The 20,636-nt window shown below is 41.8% G+C and overlaps 1 long non-coding RNA gene across 1 annotated transcript in view; it reads left to right on the plus strand.

The window, feature by feature from the left end:
* Window positions 1-18,950, plus strand: part of LOC141781317 (uncharacterized) — a 25,411-nt gene extending 6,461 nt beyond the window's left edge. The window contains exons 2-4 of the long non-coding RNA XR_012596823.1: window positions 6,003-6,063; window positions 17,176-17,248; window positions 18,391-18,950. This is a non-coding gene — a long non-coding RNA (uncharacterized LOC141781317). The remainder of the gene's footprint in view (window positions 1-6,002; window positions 6,064-17,175; window positions 17,249-18,390) is intronic.
* The last annotated feature ends 1,686 nt before the right edge of the window (window positions 18,951-20,636 follow it).

Here is a 20,636-nt window from a genome sequence, read left to right on the forward strand (position 1 = left end):
CTTCAACAAAATATGAAGATATAAAAGAGGAAATAACACAAGTAAAAGTAAGAGCAAAATGATAATCTAAGGCATAAAATCGTGCAGTTTAAATATAGTGCTTGATTATAAACATAAGTACAAATGTAAATTTGTAATTTTGTAATTTTGTTGAAGAAAGTATTTCAGATGGGAAAACTGAAAGTCCAGTACAGCATAGAGATTAATAGTGCAACTACAGGATAATGATGTTTAATCTCTGGTGGTTTATTGTTATGTTAATAATATTGAACTTGTTAGTATTTATGAGGTTTGTGTAAAGAAACGGTGAGAAGAACTATCAGAGCATCATGTTGTGCTGTTTATATCCCAGCAGGTGGCGACGTTCTGCTCTGTCTCAGTGTAACTGCTGTTACTGGAGCGTTCACTCTCCTTTAACATAGAGCGGCACCATTATGGCCAAAAGGATAATCACAATTGTTTTTATCAATATTGAGATCATAATTAATTATTAAACAGAACGCTGCTTTCACTTCCATGTTGTGTTTCATTGCAACCGTCAAAAATGTTATATTATATTATTTTACTTTGTTATCTATGTCTTTGTCCTTTATGGTGCTTATTTATATAAAAACACAAAATTCGAATGATTAGGAAAAACATTATTTTATTTATATATTTGCTTTGATTAAAAAATAATCTAGGCGTTTTTAAGTATTGTTAATGATATATTATGATCTGCTTAGAGCTAGTGTTAGGAGCTTAAAGAGGTCATAATTCTCTCTATTATCTATTTTATATTGATGTGAAAACATCTCCTTCAAAAAACTGGATTTATTAAAGTTTCTCACCAAAAGCTAAATTTTACTAGATTACATTTGAACGCATCATGATAGCGTTATAATTTGCTGTCGCCCCACGCTCATGTTTACTGAGCAGAGCTTGAATGCATCATAATGTATGAAACCTCCGTTAGCTGTTAGCTGTTAGCTGTGTAGCTGTGATCACTCTGAGCAGCATCATGGGAATGAATTATAATTAGTGGCTGATTAAGTCAGTTGTTCCAGATGTTTTCTGGTTGTTCCTCTGCGGTGTATATTGCAGTTATTGCAGCTTTATGTCTCCTTCACTCAGTCTAAAGGGAGAAGTGAACGTGAGTTCAGATTATGCCTGATCTTCACAAAAACAAAGAAGGAGAGGAAGTGAGTTTGGTGACGTGGGCGGGGGGGACTGACTGCTATGATCGGTCAAATTTGCGGGAAAAGTTGCGGTGATTGGACAAAATGTTAAGGTCACACAAAATTCACAGGGATTGGTTGAATTTGTGTGAATTGTTGTGATCGTAAATTCGCAACTTCCCGGATGGACTGATAAACATGATGTAAACATGTAGAGAGGAGATATTTTAATCAGGGATGTGCATTTCAAGCAAAACTACTATTCAAAGATCTCTGGGAATTAGTCGATTATTATTAAAAAATCTACGCTGCTTTTCTGCACTGACAGAAAAGAGCCGAACTGAACCTGCCACACGTTTTATTGTCGTTACGTTACTACTAGGCAGCGCCTGTGACGGTTATTACAAGGGAAATATATATATTTTAAAGGTCACCTATTATGCAAAATGCACTTTTCCATGTCTTTTAAACATCAATATCTGTCCCCAGTGTGTCTACAAGTCACCATAGTATCATAAAAGACCATCCTCTCTCTTTTTCTCCTCCTCCGTTTGTCCGGAAATGGGTGTCGAAAAACGCTGCGCAGCTTTTCCTTCTCTTCTGACGTCATTAGAGAAATGCAAGCCACGTGAGGGTTTCCTGGTCGAACCAGAGAGAACCTTCAGTAGCTGACCCCGCCCCACAGCGCGTCACTGTCTCTCCTCCTCAACCGAACTTGAGCAAAGTAGCTCCTACTGTTAGTCTGCAAGAACCAGCAGAACCGTCTTCATGTACTCCCATCATCTAAATATAACATGTTCTTTCACAAAGGCTTTATGTAATTACACTGTTTAAACAGATGATATTTATATATTATATATATTTGATGTCATGCATGTAGCAGAGTACAGGTAGTAAATAGTGACTGTAAGCAACACAACACATTTCTGTTTCACAGTCAAACTTTATTTGAGTTGACAGATGACAATATTAATTATTCACAGCATTTGTAATCATCTCACCTGTTAGTTAGTTATGTTAACATGGTACAGGAGAAAGTCTTCAGCTCCGGTAAACTATGGTAAGCTAAGCTCCGGTGGTCTGTAGTCATGGTAACACAGAGACAGCTACTACTGTAAATAATATACCATTACTCTGATCTTCCATACATTTATCTTTTAGCAGAAATAATGAACTGACTACTGTTTCACATCTTCTATTTTCCACCCTGATGGTCGCTGTGTTTACACACCGTGTCATAGCGGTAGCATGTAGCTAACCCGTTAGCATGTAGCTACATGCTAACGGGTTAGCTCTGTATCTCCCATCTGCTCACAGCTATCTGCTCTCAGCTATCTGCTCTCAGCTATCTGCTCTCAGCTGTCTGCTCTCAGCTATCTGCTCTCAGCTATCTGCTTTCAGCTGTCTGCTCTCAGCTGTCTGCTTTCAGCTATCTGCTCTCAGCTATCTGCTCTCAGCTATCTGCTTTCAGCTATCTGCTCTCAGCTGTCTGCTCTCAGCTGTCTGCTCTCAGCTATCTGCTCTCAGCTGTCTGCTCTCAGCTATCTGCTCTCAGCTATCTGCTCTCAGCTGTCTGCTTTCAGCTATCTGCTTTCAGCTATCTGCTTTCAGCTATCTGCTCTCAGCTGTCTGCTCTCAGCTGTCTGCTTTCAGCTATCTGCTCTCAGCTATCTGCTCTCAGCTATCTGCTTTCAGCTGTCTGCTCTCAGCTGTCTGCTTTCAGCTATCTGCTCTCAGCTATCTGCTCTCAGCTATCTGCTTTCAGCTATCTGCTCTCAGCTGTCTGCTCTCAGCTGTCTGCTCTCAGCTATCTGCTCTCAGCTGTCTGCTCTCAGCTATCTGCTCTCAGCTATCTGCTCTCAGCTGTCTGCTTTCAGCTATCTGCTTTCAGCTATCTGCTCTCAGCTGTCTGCTCTCAGCTGTCTGCTTTCAGCTATCTGCTCTCAGCTATCTGCTCTCAGCTATCTGCTTTCAGCTATCTGCTCTCAGCTATCTGCTCTCAGCTGTCTGCTCTCAGCTGTCTGCTCTCAGCTATCTGCTCTCAGCTGTCTGCTCTCAGCTATCTGCTCTCAGCTATCTGCTCTCAGCTGTCTGCTTTCAGCTATCTGCTTTCAGCTATCTGCTCTCAGCTGTCTGCTCTCAGCTGTCTGCTCTCAGCTATCTGCTCTCAGCTGTCTGCTCTCAGCTATCTGCTCTCAGCTGTCTGCTCACAGCTATTTGCTCACAGCTATCTGCTCTCAGCTGTCTGCTCTCAGCTATCTGCTCTCAGCTGTCTGCTCTCAGCTGTCTGCTCTCCTCTGGGATGATTCTGTCGGTCATTTCTCACAGATGGATCTGTAAAGACAAACGTAAAACAGAGTGTATGTTTACGGTTTACAGAGTTGATGCATGAGGTAAACACTGAGCTAACTAACAGAGCTATAAACAGCATTATTTACCTGAGAGAAACCGTCAGGAGAACCTGGAGTCTGGACCGCAGATGTTCATCATTTGTCGCCGATTTCTGGTCAGATTCCTCCGGTAACGTGCGCTGGGTGAAGTTTCTGGTTTATAAACTTTAAAGTGGTTTATAAACTTTATTCTAGCTCCTCTCTCTCCAGAGCTTCTCCGGGAGGGAGGGGGAGGGTGACGCTGTGTTGTTGAGGACGTTTGATTGACAGAAAACGCTGACCAATCAGAGCAGAGTGGGAGGAGACAGGCTGTGAATCAGTGGTTTTCAGACAGAGGCTGAATTAGGCTCTGAGGCAGGCAGACTCAGGCTGCAGTATGAGAAGAATAAAGGGTTTTTTGAACATTGCAGCATGTAAACATGTTCTAGTGTAACATTAAAATACATCTATGAACCTGGAAATGAGCATAATATGAGACCTTTAAGACGGGACGAATAGTCGCATAAAATATTAGATTTTTTATAATTTAACAACTATTCGAAAAATCTAAAATCATGACTGATCCCTAATTTTAATCTGCTCTATCCTCAGTCTGTCATCCAACACTGCTATGTTTACACAAACACAGCGAGCTAGCTCGGCTAACAGCGAGTACAGACAAGAGTAATGTATTTTCCTCTTGGTGAAGCTCTGGATGATGTTAGTTCCCTCTAGTGAGCAGTGAATGTGTCCAGGGCTTTTATTGTGAAGGGTGGAACAGGAGGAGTGATGTGCTGTTGTTGTATGTAGTACTGTAAAGTAGTATATATCATATACTGTATAGTGTACTGTATAGTAGTGGTGTAGCGGTGCTGACCTACAACCGTTCCTAATGTTAGAGGAACCCTTGTCTGCTGTATTTCCACCATAGTAGCACGTCTGATTTAAATGGTTAAAATGGGTGTCTCTGATGTGGTCACATGGCTCTCTGGATCCCAACAGAACATGATGGGTCTGGGTCTGGCTGTAATGGAAACCCCACCTGTCCTGCAGACACTGGAGCAGCTGTTTTACAACAACTGTTCTGAGATCTGTGGCTCCTCTAAGCCCTCAGCTGTTAGTGCTGCTCAGAGTTTATCCTCTGAATCACAGCCTGACTCTCCGTCAGTCCGACTAGATCTGAGCCTCGGTGAAACACAGACCAACTCTCAGCAGTCTGCTGGAGAAACAGGATTATTAAACATGATGAATCTCAGACTGATCTGTTCGTCTTCCAGAGGACGGCAGGCTGAGCTGCAGCTGGAGGATCTTTAGTCTGTGTTCATGACTGTTGATGGAGAGTTTCATGTCTTTATTGGTCATAATATCAACAACAGTTACAGACTGGAGCAGTCCATGTTTCTCCAACAATTCTGCAACGATAAAAAGAAAATCACACAAGTGAAAACAAGAATCCAAGACATAAAACAAAGTAATGCATAAGTACAAATATAGCAATAAACTATATTTCTGTGGTAGACTGGTGTACAGTAGTGATAAAATAAATAAACTGTAATATAGACAGGATCAAATATAAATGTAAACTGTGGTGTATGTGTGTGTGCAGGTATAAACCGGTAGTAGCCCAAAAACTAGGGGTGGTAAAAAATAGATGTTTAATGCCAGAAAGGATATATCTGCTTCATCTGAGTCTATGTGGAGGTAGAAGGAAGTTACCGCTTTTATTGTGGTAGTCTGAGTAACGTGACGTCATATCCGTTCCGTATCCGTCAACCAAAACAAACCTCGGAGAGTGTAAAACGTTGGAGGGTCAGCGTGGATACGACCTGCACCCTCCCATGTTAAATCCAGCGTAGCTAGAGACCACCTTGGAGAAGTTAGAGGAAGTAGACACGTGGGACTACGTCTGCTTTTCAAAATAAAGGTGTTAACAAAGGGAACTGTAGATACTAAATACATCTATGGAAATCAGACTGATGGATTATATTCAGCAGAAGTATAAAACACTACATGTCCCTTTTTATAAATTAAAAATAAAACCCCACTAATCTGTGAGGGAAATGTCTTTATTCTTTGATTTCTGGGTTGCTGGATAATAATTGTAATCAATAATTGCTGACGATGATCCTGATATATTTGACTTCAGGACATCTCTGACTACGTACATGCTGAAGAAGTAAAAGTCTCTAGAGGTGGATGAATCGTCCCAGCCCTACTAAATAATATGTAAAAGCATTTGGAGCAGTTTCTCTTTCATTCAGCGTGTAATGAATATAATCCACTTCATGACAGTGAGTCAGTGTCACACAGCCTTTAATTCTAAACACAAGTTCCCTTCAGTCCCGTTGAGCTCTCAGGGATCAGACGTGTCTTCATGGTGTTTTATACAAAGCGTGGTTGGGCTGGTTAGAAGTGGAGCCTTGTTCTCATATTATCTGTGATTATGTGAAGCCTCAGTGTGACTCTCCTCCTGCAGGTCTGGACCTGAACCAGCGGCCTCGGACCGGAGGAACAAAGACCGTCCTCTCGGCGAGGAGGTAAGCGATGGATGTTAATGTGCTGCAGGTCAGCAGGTCAGCGTGGAGGCCTCTCTTTGTTTCTACTCAGCAGCTAAATGGATGTAATAGTTTGTGTAGCCAGCAGCAGCCTCACCTGGTCTGGTGGGTGTAAATCACAGGCTAATTGTTAGTTGTGTCAGACAGCAGACTGAGGACACACCCTATCAGACTCTCTCTGATTCAGCCTCCCTCTTCGTCCTGCCTGGCGGTACTCTGCTTCACTGTGGATATATCAACATGTAGATGTGTTTAAACTGTTCTGTCACATCCCAACACGTCCTCTCAGCTCACCGCTCAACCCTCCAACCTCAGACATCAACAGTGACATCAGGGAGTTCACCGTGTGGTGAACACGGTGTCAGCACTGATTGTGATAGAAGCATTTTCTCCACCAGATAATTAGAAACTTCTGGATCCTGTTGACAGGATACGTTAATAACAACACCAACAGCCAGTCACATGGCAGTCCTTTAGGAGTTGAGATGGCGTCAGACTGGTGATTAGAGTTGTTCCGATACTGCCCAAAATTCAGGATCGAGTATCTGTGAGTACACCAGTGTCTGCACCGATCCATACCATCATTTATTAACCGGGGAAAAAATCTACTTGTTTAACTTGAAATTAGGAAATGCTACTTTTTTAAAATGTTCTTAACCGATAACCGACCCTCGTTAACCGATTAGTAACCGTTAACCGAAAAGATGTGTGCCTCACATGCAGCGGCGCTCCAGCTGCAGGAGTCTCCAGTTCACCGTCCGGGAGCGCTAACTTAGCAGCTACGGTGCTGCGTTCACTGTCTCCAGTTCACCGTCCGGGAGCGTTAACTTAGCAGCTACGGTGCTGCATTCACTGTCTCCAGTTCACCGTCCGGGAGCGCTAACTTAGCAGCTACGGTGCTGCGTTCACTGTCTCCAGTTCACCGTCCGGGAGCGCTAACTTAGCAGCTACGGTGCTGCGTTCACTGTCTCCAGTTCACCGTCCGGGAGCGTTAACTTAGCAGCTACGGTGCTGCATTCACTGTCTCCAGTTCACCGTCCGGGAGCGTTAACTTAGCAGCTACGGTGCTGCGTTCACTGTCTCCAGTTCACCGTCCGGGAGCGCTAACTTAGCAGCTACGGTGCTGCGTTCACTGTCTCCAGTTCACCGTCCGGGAGCGTTAACTTAGCAGCTACGGTGCTGCGTTCACTGTCTCCAGTTCACCGTCCGGGAGCGTTAACTTAGCAGCTACGGTGCTGCGTTCACTGTCTCCAGTTCACCGTCCGGGAGCGCTAACTTAGCAGCTACGGTGCTGCGTTCACTGTCTCCAGTTCACCGTCCGGGAGCGTTAACTTAGCAGCTACGGTGCTGCGTTCACTGTCTCCAGTTCACCGTCCGGGAGCGCTAACTTAGCAGCTACGGTGCTGCGTTCACTGTCTCCAGTTCACCGTCCGGGAGCGTTAACTTAGCAGCTACGGTGCTGCGTTCACTGTCTCCAGTTCACCGTCCGGGAGCGTTAACTTAGCAGCTACGGTGCTGCGTTCACTGTCTCCAGTTCACCGTCCGGGAGCGTTAACTTAGCAGCTACGGTGCTGCGTTCACTGTCTCCAGTTCACCGTCCGGGAGCGTTAACTTAGCAGCTACGATGCTGCGTTCACTGTCTCCAGTTCACCGTCCGGGAGCGCTAACTTACCGCCAGTGGCTACTACTGTTTTAGAGCAGAGAAGAAGAACTGACTGCAGGTAGTTTGTCACGCGACTATTGCAAACACCAACAGAGTGGCGCTAGTGGAGAGTTTAACGGTAGTCAGAGCGAGGAACATGTCCGCCATGTGGTGATATTTCACAGTAGTAAGACAACATGCCAAGGCCACGCCCCTTTAGAGGGAAGACATCAGAAGATCTCGTAGACTTCAATGTAATCTGACGTATGTTTGGATTGTAATTTGAACAAGTTTGTTTAAATTCATCTCTTGTTATACAAACAATTGTTTTATACTCATGTCTAATAATCTTTTGAAGTAACAAACTGCTCCTTTGAATTTTACTCAGCTTTTTAATTCATAATTAACATTTATTTTAACCGATAGCGTTAATCGGTGTTAATTCTTAATGTCGGTTAATAATCGGTTAATTATTAACGTCCCTAATGAGCTGCCATCTTAATAATCGGTGATCAATAATGAATCCTGGAGCCACAGGGGAATGTGGCGGTCCAGCTGGGAGGTCCTGGTGTTTCTGTGGAAACGGGACGGCGGGCCCCGGACCGACCGGCCCCGGACTGACCGGCTGGCCGGCCAAGAATGGATGTATTCTGTGAGGGCTTAGCTGCAGCCGGCCTGGCCCTCCTCCTCATTGGCTGCCTGTAAATCGTTCTGCGAGGTGGAAAACCTGCTCACATTCCTCTCTGATGAGTTGTGTTGTCGCTCAGAGAGCTCTGAGCACACAGCAGTAATTTTCCATCAGAGCGGAGAGATGTGGTGTTTATAGACGTGTCGACGGCTCCGCCGCCTTCAGCTTACACTGCAGCGGTAATTATACAGAATGAGACTGAAGCTGACTGAAGCTGACTGAAGCCGGCCCACCGAGGCCGGCTGCACCACCACATACTGTAACCACCACTTTACACTGAGCCGCTGCATGTGACTGCATGCTGCACAGCTTTCATGTGTTCCTTTACACATGTAGCACTACGTCTACATGCATACAATATATATATGTTTATATATATTAGGGCTGTCTATCGATTAAAATAGTTAATTGTGATTAATCACCAAAAAAATCGTAAGTTTTATCATACATCTCATATCGATCACAGGACCCAGAATTGATTGATTCTAATATCAGCAGATGTCGTATCATTGTCCAGAGGATCGATATCGTATCGTATCGTATCAATATATCAGAGAGTATATGATCAGACTGTAAACATTATGAACACTGAGTTTCAGTAGATGGTAAACACATGAGGAAGATATTCTACACATGAAGCTGAGGTTGGACTGTATGAGCTCAGAGTAATTTATAGTGCAGTCAGCTGACCTCTGACCTCTGACCTCCTGCCCTCACCCTTTCCTCTACATATTCAGCAGCAGTCTTTGTAACGCAGGCTGGTCTGAAGTCAGGGTGAAGTGTCGGGTTCAGGGAGTCCTCCAGGGAGGCCTGGCAGGAACCTCAAAGGTCTGGATTCAACGCAGACTCCACAGAGGCCCCCTTCAAGGCCAGGACTCAGAACTAGACCAGCTCCAACACAACACAACACAACATAACACAACAGAATACAACACAACACAACACAACACAACACAACAGAATATAACACAACACAACACAATATAACACAACACAATATAACACAACACAATATAACAACACAACACAACAGAATATAACACAATATAACACAACACAACAGAATATAACACAATATAACACAACATAACACAACACAACACAACAGAATATAACACAACACAATATAACACAACACAACAGAATATAACAACACAATATAACACAACACAACATAACACAACACAACATAACACAACAGAATATAACACAATATAACACAACACAACAGAATATAACACAACACAATATAACAACACAACACAATATAACACAACACAATATAACACAACACAATATAACACAACACAATATAACAACACAATAACACAACACAATATAACACAACACAATATAACACAACACAATATAACACAACACAACACAACAGAATATAACACAACACAATATAACACAACACAATATAACACAACACAACATAACACAACAGAATATAACACAATATAACACAACACAACAGAATATAACACAACACAATATAACAACACAACACAATATAACACAACACAATATAACACAACACAATATAACACAACACAATATAACAACACAATAACACAACACAATATAACACAACACAATATAACACAACACAATATAACACAACACAACACAACAGAATATAACACAACACAATATAACACAACACAATATAACACAACACAACAGAATACAATATAACACAACACAATATAACACAACACAATATAACACAACACAACACAATATAACAACACAACACAATATAACAACACAACAGAATATAACAATATAACACAACACAACACAATATAACACAACACAACACAACAGAATATAACACAATATAACACAACACAATATAACACAACACAACAGAATGTAACAACACAATATAACACAACACAACACAATATAACACAACACAATATAACACAACACAACACAATATAACACAACACAATATAACACAACACAATATAACAAAACACAACACAATATAACAACACAATATAACACAACACAACACAACATAACACAACAGAATATAACACAACACAACACAACACAACAGAATATAACACAATATAACACAACACAACAGAATATAACACAATATAACACAACATAACACAACACAACACAACAGAATATAACACAACACAATATAACACAACACAACAGAATATAACAACACAATATAACACAACACAACAGAATATAACAACACAATATAACACAACACAACATAACACAACACAACAGAATATAACACAACACAATATAACACAACACAATATAACACAACACAATATAACACAACACAACACAATATAACACAACACAACACAATATAACACAACACAATATAACACAACACAACACAACAGAATATAACACAATATAACAACACAACAGAATATAACACGATATAACACAACATAACACAACACAACACAACAGAATATAACAACACAATATAACACAACACAACAGAATATAACAACACAATATAACACAACACAACATAACACAACACAACACAACAGAATATAACACAACACAATATAACACAACACAATATAACACAACACAATATAACACAACACAACACAACAGAATATAACACAACACAATATAACACAACACAATATAACACAACACAACAGAATATAACACAATATAACACAACACAACAGAATATAACACAACACAACACAACAGAATATAACAACACAATATAACACAACACAACATAACACAACAGAATATAACACAACACAATATAACACAACACAACACAACAAAATATAACACAACACAATATAACACAACACAACACAATATAACACAACACAATATAACACAACACAATATAACACAACACAACAGAATATAACAACACAACACAATATAACACAACACAACAGAATATAACACAACACAATATAACACAACACAATATAACACAACACAACAGAATATAACACAACACAATATAACAACACAATATAACAACACAACACAATATAACAACACAACACAATATAACACAACACAACAGAATATAACACAACACAATATAACACAACACAACACAACAGAATATAACACAATATAACACAACACAATATAACACAACATAACACAACACAACACAATATAACACAACACAATATAACACAACACAACACAATATAACACAATATAACACAATATAACACAACACAACACAACAGAATACAACAGAATATAACACAATATAACACAACAGAATATAACACAATATAACAACACAGCACAACACAATATAACACAACACAACAGAATATAACACAATATAACACAACACAACACAATATAACACAACACAACACAATATAACAACACAACACAACAGAATATAACACAATATAACACAACACAATATAACAACACAACACAACAGAATATAACACAATATAACACAACAGAATATAACACAATATAACACAACACAACAGAATATAACACAACACAATATAACACAACACAATATAACACAACACAACACAATATAACACAACACAATATAACACAACACAACACAATATAACACAACACAACACAATATAACACAACACAATATAACACAACACAACAGAATATAACACAATATAACACAACACAACAGAATATAACACAATATAACACAACATAACACAACACAACACAACACAACAGAATATAACACAACACAATATAACACAACACAACAGAATATAACACAACATAACACAACACAACACAACACAACAGAATATAACACAACACAATATAACACAACACAACAGAATATAACAACACAATATAACACAACACAACATAACACAACACAACACAACAGAATATAACACAACACAATATAACACAACACAACACAATATAACACAACACAATATAACACAACACAACACAACAGAATATAACACAACACAATATAACACAACACAATATAACACAACACAACAGAATATAACACAATATAACACAACACAACAGAATATAACACAACACAACACAACACAACAGAATATAACAACACAATATAACACAACACAACATAACACAACAGAATATAACACAACACAATATAACACAACACAACAAAATATAACAACACAATATAACACAACACAATATAACACAACACAATATAACACAACACAATATAACACAACACAACAGAATATAACAACACAACACAATATAACACAACACAACAGAATATAACACAACACAATATAACACAACACAATATAACACAACACAACAGAATATAACACAACACAATATAACACAACACAATATAACACAACACAACAGAATATAACAACACAACACAATATAACACAACACAACAGAATATAACACAACACAATATAACACAACACAACACAACAGAATATAACACAATATAACACAACACAATATAACACAACATAACACAACACAATATAACACAACACAATATAACAACACAATATAACACAATATAACACAACACAACACAACAGAATACAACAGAATATAACACAATATAACACAACACAACAGAATATAACACAATATAACAACACAGCACAACACAATATAACACAACACAACAGAATATAACACAATATAACACAACACAATATAACACAACACAACACAATATAACACAACACAACACAATATAACACAACACAACACAACAGAATATAACACAATATAACACAACACAACAGAATATAACACAATATAACACAACACAATATAACACAACACAACACAATATAACACAACACAACACAATATAACACAACAGAATATAACACAATATAACAACACAACACAATATAACACAATATAACACAATATAACACAACATAAAACAACAGAATATAACACAATATAACACAACACAACACAATATAACACAATATAACACAACACAATAACACAACAGAATATAACACAATATAACACAACACAACACAATATAACACAATATAACACAATATAACACAACAGAATATAACACAATATAACACAACACAACACAATATAACACAATATAACACAATATAACACAACATAACACAACAGAATATAACACAATATAACACAACACAACACAATATAACACAATATAACACAACAGAATATAACACAATATAACACAACACAACACAATATAACACAATATAACACAACACAATATAACACAATATAACACAACACAATATAACACAATATAACACAATATAACACAACATAACACAACAGAATATAACACAATATAACACAACACAACACAACACGACAGAGAGGAGAGAGAGGAAAGAGAAGAGAGAGTGGAGAGAGAGGGAAGAGAGAGGAGAGAGAGGGAAGAGAAGGAAGAGAGAGGAGAGAGATGAGAGAGAGGAGAGAGAGGGAAGAGAAGGAAGAGAGGAAAGAGAAGGAAGAGAGAGGAGAGATGGGAGAGAGGGAAGAGAAGGAAGAGAGAGGAGAGATGGGAGAGAGAGGGAAGAGAAGGAAGAGAGAGAAGAGAGTGGAGAGAGAAGGAAGAGAGAGGAGAGAGAGGGAAGAGAGAGAAGAGATGGAAGAGAGAGAGAGAGAAGAGAGAGGGAAGAGAGAGGAGAGAGAGAGAAGAGAGAGAGGAGAGAGAGGGAAGAGAAGGAAGAGAGAGTGGAGAGAGAGAGAGAAGAGAGAGTGGAGAGAGAGAGAGGAGAGAGAGTGGAGAGAGAGAGAGGAGAGAGAGGGAAGAGAGAGAAGAGATGGAAGAGAGAGAGAGAGAAGAGAGAGGGAAGAGAGAGGAGAGAGAGAGAAGAGAGAGAGGAGAGAGAGGGAAGAGAAGGAAGAGAGAGAAGAGAGAGTGGAGAGAGAGAGAGAAGAGAGAGTGGAGAGAGAGAGAGGAGAGAGAGGGAAGAGAAGGAAGAGAGAGGAGAGAGAGGGAAGAGAGAGAAGAGATGGAAGAGAGAGAGAGAGAAGAGAGAGGGAAGAGAGAGGAGAGAGAGGGAAGAGAGAGGGAAGAGAGGAGAGAGGGAAGAGAGAGAAGAGAGAGAGAAGAGATGGAAGAGAGAGAGAGAAGAGATGGAAGAGAGAGGGAAGAGAGAGGAGAGAGAGAGAAGAGAGAGGGAAGAGAGAGAGAAGAGATGGAAGAGAGAGAGGAGAGAGGGAAAATAGAGGAGCGAGAGAGAAGAGAGAGGAGAGAGAGAGAGAAGAGAGTGGAGAGAGAGAGAAGAGAGAGTGGAGAGAGGGAAGAGAGGAGCGAGAGAGAGAAGAGAGGGAAGAGAGAGGAGAGAGAGGGAAAAGAGAAGAGAGAGTGGAGAGAGGGAAGAGAGAGGAGAGAGAGAGAAGAGAGTGGAGAGAGAGAGTGGAGAGAAAGAAGAGAGAGGAGAGAGAGGGAAAAGAGAAGAGAGAGTGGAGAGAGAGAAGAGAGAGAGAAGAGAGAGAGGAGAGAGAGGGAAGAGAGAGGAGAGAGAGAGAGAAGAGAGAGGGAAGAGAGAAGGAAGAGAGGAAAGGGGAGAGGAGGAGAGAGAGAGAAGAGAGGGAGGAGAGAGGGAAGAGAGAGGAGAGAGAGAGAGAAGAGAGGGAAGAGAGGAAAGGGGAGAGAGGAGGAGAGAGAGAGGAGAGAGAGGGAAGAGAGAGGAGAGAGAGAGAAGAGAGGAGAGAGAGGGAAGAGAGAAGGAAGACAGAGGGAAGAGAGGAAAGGGGAGAGAGGAGGAGAGAGAGAGAAGAGAGGAGAGAGAGGGAAGAGAGAGGAGAGAGAGAGAAGAGAGGAGAGAGAGGGAAGAGAGAGGAGAGAGAGAGAGGGAAGAGAGAAGGAAGACAGAGGGAAGAGAGGAAAGGGGAGAGAGGAGGAGAGAGAGAGAGAAGAGAGAGAGTGTGTTAACGCAGACAGACTGAATGTGTCTGTCGGCGGTGGAGTCACAGACGGATCGATTAGCTTGAGACAAAACGAGTTAAAGATCTGCTGCTTGTTGGACTCTTATTATAAATCACATGTATTTCCTGCAGCGTCAGCACATTGATGAGTCCAATAGTTTATTTATTTATGACCAAATACCTGCTGAACTGATGACATCATCAGCCTCAGCTGCTGTTTACTAGTAAGGAGCTAATGTTAGCATGCTAACTGAGGGTGTGAACCTGTATGGTGTTAAAATAGTCTCATAGTATTCATGTCAAGTTCTGCAGCTGGTAAAACACAATACACAAAGGAATAGAGTGATATGTACCGGTACACCTCAATCTGTGTCTGTGCCTCTAATTTACAACTCCTATATCATCATACTAAAACATCCCCATCTGCACGGTTTGATAACATTCACAAACCTGAAAATCCTCAATTTAGCATTTTAAAACCGCTTTTTCTCGTAAAGTTACGACTTTTTTCTCAAAATCTCAGATATATTTTCCCCCTTGACCCTAATACTCCGTCGTACAAACCTCATGTTGTTAAAGCTTGTGAATGTTGGTTCCACATTATGTGCATCAACCTACATAGCGTGTATTCTGCATGCTGCTGCCTTACTACCGGACTGTGATCCCCGGACCGTGACCACCGGACCGTGATCCCCGGACCGTGACCACCGGACCGTGACCCCCGGACCGTGGCCCCCGGACCGTGGCCCCCGGACCGTGACCCCCGGACCGTGACCACCGGACCGTGACCCCCGGACCGTGACCACCGGACCGTGACCCCCGGACCGTGGCCCCCGGACCGTGACCACCGGACCGTGACCCCCGGACCGTGGCCCCCGGACCGTGACCACCGGACCGTGGCCCCCGGACCGTGACCACCGGACCGTGGCCCCCGGACCGTGACCCCCGGACCGTGGCCCCCGGACCGTGACCCCCGGACCGTGACCCCCGGACCGTGACCCCCGGACCGTGGCCCCCGGACCGTGACCACCGGACCGTGGCCCCCGGACCGTGACCCCCGGACCGTGACCCCCGGACCGTGACCACCGGACCGTGACCCCCGGACCGTGGCCCCCGGACCGTGACCACCGGACCGTGACCCCCGGACCGTGGCCCCCGGACCGTGACCACCGGACCGTGGCCCCCGGACCGTGACCCCCGGACCGTGGCCCCCGGACCGTGACCCCCGGACCGTGACCCCCGGACCGTGGCCCCCGGACCGTGACCACCGGACCGTGGCCCCCGGACCGTGACCCCCGGACCGTGACCCCCGGACCGTGACGGTTCAGCACGTATCCACTAACTGTTGCAGCCCCGGTCGACAGTAATGTGATGTATGATCTGTATAAATGGAGCAAGTCATGCAAACTGCAGCCCATCAGAGCAGCAACATGTGCAGCTTCTCCTGCATGTGTTAACGTCTAGAATCTAATGTAATCTGTAGAGCAGATAGTCCAGGCTTGTTACCAGCGTGTCATTTAGTTTAGTTTCACTCTCATCCAGCAGTCATTCATCAGCGTCCTCACTGTTCCACCTCACATTCCTGCTACAGTCCAACACAAAGCACATGGTGACATCAGGACTTCATGTCCAGGCCTGTGTGAGGAGCTGCTGCACGCTGTGAATGAACACAACCCTCAGCCAACTCATTCATTCACTCATTCAGTCATTCATTAACTCATTCACTCACAGGGTGTTGGAGCTTGTAGTGTAAAGATGTTTCAGGTCAGAAACTGTTTCTAAGTGGGTTTTTTCTTCATAATGATGTGTGTATATTATATTAAATATGATCTGCTTCTGTGGTTGTTTGCAGGTCAGTTTAATACCAGTTCATCAGAATCAGACTGTCAACAACATCCAACCTGGAGGACCAGCTACATATAAAGGTAGGAGTCAATAACCATTCATACATTTAATCAGGATTAATCTCACATTTTTTATCTGTTCTAAATGAACCTTAAAGGAGATCAGTCCAGTATTTAATCCTCTTATCAACATGGGAGTGGATAAATATGCTGCTTTATGTAAATGCATGTATATATTTATTATTGTAAATCAATGAACAACACAGATCAATAACAGATATTGATCCAGAAACCCTCACAGGTACTGCATTTAGCATAAAACAATATGCTCCAATCAGAACATGGCAAACTGCAGCCCAACAGGCAACAACAGCTGTCAGTGTGTCAGTGTGCTGACTTGACTATGACTTGCCCCAAACTGCATGTGATGATCATAAAGTGGGCATGTCTGTAAAGGGGAGACTCGTGGGTACCCATAGAACCCATTTACATTCACTGATCTGGAGGTCAGAGGTCAAGGGACCCCTTTGAACATGGACATGAAAGTTTGGAGCGTTATTTAACCTCTTCATGACCAGCTAGTCTGACATGGTTGGTACCGATGGATTCATCAGGTTCTCTAGTTTACTATGAGACCAGAATCTTCTCTCTAGCTTTAAAACTGAGCTGCTACAACCTAAAAATCCAAAGTTGCGTTAAAGAAATTAGTGGCGTTAAAAGGACTTTGTGTTATTATCATGTTAACTTTGACAGCCCTAATAATAATCTTTTACAAGATGAGACTGTTGTATAAACAGTCATATCTAACAAATCCTATTTATGAGTGGCACCAAAGTTAAATCACTACAGCTGTCTAGACCGGCAGCGACGCACGCTTCCTCCACTTCCTACACATAACTGACCAGAACCGTGGTTTTATTATGCCGCTGTGGCCAGAGGCAGTATGTTGTAGGGTCGTCTGTCTGTCTGTCTCTGTCTGTCCGTCTGTCCGTCTGTCCGTCTGTCCGTCTGTCCGTCTGTCTGTCTGTCTGTCCGTCCCTTTCTCGTAAACGTGATATCTCAGGAACGTCTGGAGGGAACGTCTTGACATTTTGCACAAACCTCCACTTGGACTCAAGGATGAACTGATTAGATATCGGTGGTTAGAGGTCGCTGTGACCTCACAAACATGACTCAAGAATTCATCTGCTAATTATGACAATTTAACTCAACTGTCTTAACAGGATGAAATGATGAAGAGATGACATGTTGGACAGACGTGGATGTAAACTGACACTTGACTGGTTGGTGGAGGGATACGACCGTGAGGCGGTGATTCTAGTTCTTCCTGTGACTTCACAGCTTTAGAGAAACACTCAATCTTATGACTTTGACGTAGAAACTGTATTTCATGTATTTCTGTCCTGTTGACTAAATTGTGTTGTGTATAGAATGTTGCTTGGAAGTTATTATATATTGTGATATTTAAGTCAACAAGATAAATCTGTATTGATCCCCCAGAGGGGAAACTCTGTTGTTGCAGCAGCACAAAGACAGAAATAAGTAGAGATAGCTCCTCGGTACCACAGCGCCGACAACTCATGCAGACCGGCATGCAAGCTCGCACTGCAGAGAAACAACACACAACAATAGGGGGGAATAAATAACAACAAAATCAGAATAAACAACAACATTTTAATTAAAAAATGTCCAAAAAGTAAAAAACAATTCAAAAGGTGTCCGAAAAACAAGTTTTAAAAAAATTATGAAAAATATAAAAAAAAAAAGTCCAATATATGTCCGAAACAAGTAAAAAAATAATACTGATCAATGTTCAAAGAAAAGTAAAAAAGATGTGCGAAAAAAAGTTTAAAAAAAATTACTGACAAATGTCCGAAAAAAAGTTGGCTCTCAGACATTTTAATCATTGGTGTTGGCCCAGAATTTCACAATCGGTGCATCCTAATAATCACATCTGATGTGTTCCTCCTGCTGTCTGAAGACTGAGTGACTGACTCTGAGTTAAAACACACACGCACCACGCACGCACGCACGCACGCACACACACACTCATTACTCCAGCTCCCTGAGCGACGCTGCTCATTATTCATTTATTCAGATTCCCCCTCGTGTCTTCTCCCCAGAGACCCTCCCTGTCCCTCTGTGACCACTAAAGACCCCCAGAGGTCAAAGGTCACTGATGTTAGGAGGACCACCTGCCACTTAGCATTAGCAGGAACAACAATAACCCACTCAGCAGCAGCAACACATCTGGATGTGTCTCCAGTTCCTCCATGTGGTTTAATAAGGCAGTGAATCCATCAGTGAGCTGTTTGTGTTTGTGATGCTGCACCGTGGTCAACAATACGACACTAACAGAGACTGTGTGGTGTTGGTGGGTCAGGATACCTGCTGGAGACTGTGTGGTGTTGGTGGGTCAGGATACCTGCTGACTGACCCTGTCAGTACACAAGAGACACGAGACGTATCGAACCTGCAGATGTTGTGCTTCGAACGCAGAAAGAGTTCATTTCTTTATATATTTACACTTCTGTCATTAAACAGTCGGGGTGGGAAAATATTGATTTAGTTTTTACGATTTCTAAACGGATGTTTTAACACCAGAATGGATATATTTGCTTCATCTGAGTCTCTGTGGAGGTAGAAGGAAGTTACCGCTTTTATTGTGGTAGTCTGAGTAACGTGACGTCATATCCGTTCCGTATCCGTCAACCAAAACAAACCTCAGAGAGTGTAAAACGTTGGAGGGTCAGCCTGACATTTGTGTTCTCTGCATTGAAACGGCCCCGATGGAGCTGACCATGGATGGATAAAGAGAACGGAGCTGACGGAGAGCTAGAGACCACCTTGGAGAAGTTAGAGGAAGTAGACACGTGGGACTACGTCACCTTTTCAAAATAAAGGTGTTAACAAAGGGAACTGTAGATACTAAATACATCTATGGAAATAAGATTGATGGATTATATTCACCAGAAGTATAAAACATTACAGACAACAGAGATAGTTACTGTACTGTACTCTGGATGTTAACACTCTGGATGTTAACACTCTGGATGTTAACACTCTGGATGCTAACACTCTGGATGTTAACACTCTGGATGTTAACACTCTGGATGCTAACACTCTGGATGCTAACACTCTGGATGTTAACACTCTGGATGCTAACACTCTGGATGCTAACACTCTGGATGTTAACACTCTGGATGCTAACACTCTGGATGCTAACACTCTGGATGTTAACACTCTGGATGTTAACACACTGGATGCTAACACTCTGGATGCTAACACACTGGATGCTAACACTCTGGATGCTAACACTCTGGATGTTAACACTCTGGATGTTAACACTCTGGATGTTAACACTCTGGATGTTAACACTCTGGATGCTAACACTCTGGATGTTAACACTCTGGATGTTAACACTCTGGATGCTAACACTCTGGATGTTAACACACTGGATGTTAACACT

The sequence above is a fragment of the Sebastes fasciatus genome, chromosome 2 (genome assembly GCF_043250625.1).
Source record: "Sebastes fasciatus isolate fSebFas1 chromosome 2, fSebFas1.pri, whole genome shotgun sequence".
NCBI lineage: Eukaryota > Metazoa > Chordata > Actinopteri > Perciformes > Sebastidae > Sebastes > Sebastes fasciatus.